General features: G+C 43.3%; 1 non-coding gene across 1 annotated transcript; it reads right to left on the bottom strand.

The window, feature by feature from the left end:
- Positions 1 to 723: 723 nt before the first annotated feature.
- Positions 724 to 887, bottom strand: LOC115868627. Its single transcript, XR_004045713.1, has one exon. It is a non-coding gene; the product is annotated as a U1 spliceosomal RNA (small nuclear RNA).
- Positions 888 to 4,533: the final 3,646 nt, after the last annotated feature.

The following is a 4,533-nucleotide window of genomic DNA, read 5'->3' as shown; positions in this document are numbered from 1 at the left end:
ATTACATGTTTCCATTCATTTCCTGAGACCCTCTCATACAGCAGACTGCTAGATGAAATGAGCAAAGCAGTCTTAGAAGAAATACAGCCAGAATACTGCTTAGAAGCAAGGGTGGTGAAACTTTGACCCACTGACATTGGGCATGTAGCAGGAAGGACTAATCACTGGGACAAGATCTCGTGGTTGGTAAAATAACGATCAATGAAAATAAGAGACACCTTCGGTGAAGGGGATGGACAGAATGCATTCAAACATAGGAACAGCCATGAAGATGGCACAAGACCAGGCAGGATTTCTCTCTGTTTCACACAAGGTCCTCCTGAATCAGAGGCAACTCACAACAACAAACGGTGAACTACAACCCTAACTGCAGAAACAATATCAAGATGGTCAGCCTACGCATTCAACTATGTTAAGAGGCAGCATGTGACCAAGAACCAATGATATTGATGGAAGAAGTTCAAGCTGCATTCAAGGAATTGCTGAAAATTACAAGAATTAATGGAATATCAATTGAAATGCTACCACAAAATGGTGCAATAATGGTAACACTCACTCATCTATGTCAGGAAATTTGGAAGACAGCTACCTGGCTAACCAACTGGAAGAGATTCGTGCCCATTCCAAAGAAAGGTGACCAAACAGAATGTGGAAGTTACCAAACGACATCATTAATATTACATACAGTAAACCTTTTTTTTCTTTTTCTTTTCTTTATTTAATCAGAGGAGAGCGCGAATGCAGTCCCCCACTACCACAAAGTGTGCAGTCGAGTTTCCCACATTTGAGGAAATCACAGGGGTCAGCACATCCAGAGTGCAATGGATAAGCCTCACCCTGGGAAAACCCCCTTCGTGATCATGGTATCTCCCCTACCAGGTCAGTATCATACAGGAAACTTTTGCAGAACGGCATTTTAAAAATGAGTGCAGCACTACACCAACAAGTCAGATTTAGAAGAGGGCATGGGAAAAGAAATATTGTTGCTATTGGATGGATCTTGGCTGAAAACAGAGAGTGCCAGCAAAATATTAACTTTTGTTTTATTGGTTACAAAATGGCACCCAACTGTGTGGATTACAACAAACTGTGGATGTAACATCGAGAAGAACAAAAATCCTACAACACTCACCTGTGTTCACGTGGACTCTGTACATACACCAAGAAGCAGGTGTCTGCACAGGACAGGGAGATATTCTATGGCTTAAAATCAAGAGAGGTGTGTGTCACCACACATATTCAGTCTATATGCTGAGCAAATGATCTAGAAAGTTGGACCACGTGAAGAAAAACATGGCATCAGTATTGGAAGAAGGCTGGGTATCAGCCTGAAATATGCAGACGACACAACCCTGCTGTCCCAAAGTCAAAAGAAGTTGAAGCATTTACTGATGAAGATGAAAGATTACCACCTTTAGTATTGAGTTAGTTTATTGTGGTAACCCTGGCCAATAAACACATGTGGGATTAATTGAAGGGCGGAGGGATAAATGGCTCGGTGAGCCTCGCCTTACGAGTTCTTGCGTCTCTTGCTTTGTGATGATCGGACCAGAGTTCAGCTGCCTTAGCCAGTTCCCTGCTTCAGCTGGCAAGGCTCACTTCCTGCGAGACATCCCTGAGGAGAAGCCACATGGACCTACCCCGATGCAGCCCTGGGTGCTGGAGCAGCCGTGTGGAGACCTCCTGCCAGCGCTGAGATGTTTACACGCTCACTGACTCGGCTTTCCTCCTGCAGTCGGCATCATTGCATCTGTTTTGTGAGATGGAGGAGGACTTTGTGGATTGGTGCTGGACTTATGGGTTAATGTTGGACTTGTGGGCTTGGGCAGCACTGGGTTGGGATGTTTTCTTGATGCTCACTTAACCTTTATATAAAACTCTCTCTTATACATGAGTTTCCCTAAAGTATTCAGACTAACACAAATAGTTCACAACTCATTTGATGGCTTTAAATATTATTGTAAACAAATATCCTCACAGCTGGATGAATAGACAACAACATACTAAATGAAGAAAAGGCTGATGTCAAGGATTTTATTTTGCTTGCATCCATGGAAGCAGCAGCCAAGAAATCAAATGATGTACTACCTTAGGCAAACTGGCTTCTTGAAAGTGTCAAAGAGCACAGTTGTTCCTTTGAAGACTAAGGTGTCCCTGACCCAAGCCATGGCATTGCAGTCAACTAATATTCACGTGGAAGCTGAGCAGTGAATCAGAACTGATACATTTGAATTATGGTGCTGGCAAAAAAGATTGAAAATTGGACGGATGGCCAGAAGGGCAAACAAACTTGTCTTGGAGAAGCGAGGATGGGGAGACTCCATCTCACATGTGCTTACTGTGTTATCGGGAGTGACCAGTCCATGAAAAAGGACATCATATTTAGGAAAACAGAAGGTCTCAGAGAAAGAGGGGCACCCCTCAATGAGAGGAGGGCTGTAAGACTGAGCTCACACACAATTGTGAAAACTGCACGGGACCAGGAAGTGGACTGTGTTTGTACATAGGTTAACTAGACTTCTGTTCTGTGTTTAACCAGCTAATAAACCTATTTATTAAATTCCTTTTTTTAAAAAAGAAAGAGAGAAATCCAAGCTATGGTTGGAGCAGAAGGGTCGATAGAACGCTGGAGAGGGCATCAAAGCACTGGAGAGTGAATCTCATGCTGCCCGGATGTATGCGGCACAGTGTCACTATTTTCCAGGCTTTAACCTATTTCAGTTCACAAAATCGATCTCAATAAATGGACTCCCAGCAGCCCAGAAAAAACCTGGAGATTTTTCTTCTAATTATCTAAATAAGGGGTCTACCCTCTGTTGCTAATTATCTAAATACGGTGTCTACCCTCTGTTGCTGCCTTGACTTTGCCCAGTGCTCTGTCACCCTGGGCCGGCTGCTCTGATTCCACACCTCTCTCAGACAATATGGGAAGGCACTATTTTCTGGGTGTACCGGATGGAACTCACCCTTCAGCTTTATCGGCTCAGCTGTGGAAAAGAAAGTCTTGTTCCCCACACTTCCATGCTGCTCGCACAGGGAGGACAAGCTTACCAGTTTGCCCACCCCAGACCTTCCTAAATAAAGGATGTTAAGCTAGAGCTCAACTGGAGGGAACATGTGCTCCAGTTGTGACATTCGATGATGCTAAATATTACTGGTGTAGACCGAATTTTTGTCGTTGCTCTTTTATAAACTATAACAAAAACCAGCCTGGAGACAGGTGCCTCTAAAAGGATAAGTCGTGCTGGAACTGAAATCCCAGATTAATTAATTCTTCTCCATGTGTCTACCATTTATCTCACCTCCATTAACCTTTGGGTCTGTTGATTGTGAGAATCGCTGTGGAGGGGAGCAGGTCTGAAGCAGGACTCTTGTGCCCAAGTCACCTGCTGGCTGCCCCCACCCACCCTGGGGTGTTGTTGCTGAGGTGGGAGAACAGCAGAGTGTTCAAGGTGCAGCAGGAGCGGGCTGAGAGAAGATCAGGATCGGAGACTTCTGGGGCTGCCTCCTGGTCACAGAAAGGAAACCTGACCATTCCAGATACGAGGGTCTTAGGTGTGTTCCAGACCTTCAAGATATCTAGCCATGTTGTCCACATGGCAGCCTCTAACCATAAGCAACTATTTAAATTTATATTATTACTACTGAGTTAAATGATCATTTCAGGTCCTCAGTGAAACTAGCTACATTTCAATGTTCTCACCAGCCACACAAGACTATCAACTACTATATTGCACTGCCCAGATAGAGAACATGCCCACCACCATGTTGGAATGTACAATACTGTCTAAAGCAGAGATTCAGGCCAAAAGTTGTCTTGGCATCAGAAAGGACTAACAAGGAAGATAACAAGACCCCGGAGGTCACACACCAGTTCACACTAAAGGGGTCTATGCAGCTCTTACAACACCCCCATACCTCCTCTTGGATTCTGGTGGGCAGAGGAGTCAGGCTGTGTAAGCATTGGACTACTAACTTCAAAGTTGTCAGTTCAAACCCACCAGCTGCTTTAAGAGAACCAGACGAGGCTTCCAGCTTCGGTAAAGATTTGCAAAACCCTCTGACATCTTAGGGTTGTTATGAGGTGGAATCAACTTGAATGGCAGTTTGTTTGTTTGTTTGTTTTGGTGAGCCGGGGAATCAATAAATCTACCTGGGAAGAAGTATAGCCAGAATGCTCCTCAGAAGTGAGGATGGGGCAACTTCATCTTATACGCTTTATGCATAGACTTATATACTGATAAACATCATCTTATACGCTTTATACATAGACTTGTATACCAATAAATGTCATCTTACACGCTTTATACATAGACTTATATACCGATAAACGTCATCTTACATGCTTTATGCATAGACTTTCATCTTACATGCTTTATGCATAGATTTATATACCGATAAACTTCATCTTACACGCTTTATGCATAGACTTATATATCGATAAACTTCATCTTACACGCTTTATGCATAGACTTATATACAGATAAACTTCATCTTACACGCTTTATGCATAGACTTATATACCGATAAACT

Source organism: Echinops telfairi, unplaced genomic scaffold (assembly GCF_000313985.2).
Source record: "Echinops telfairi isolate 266 unplaced genomic scaffold, ASM31398v2 ScPeMD7_15;HRSCAF=58, whole genome shotgun sequence".
NCBI classification, from domain to species: Eukaryota; Metazoa; Chordata; class Mammalia; order Afrosoricida; family Tenrecidae; genus Echinops; species Echinops telfairi.
The sequence above is the reverse complement of the archived record's forward strand: the minus strand, read 5'-3'. Positions and strand labels throughout refer to the sequence as shown.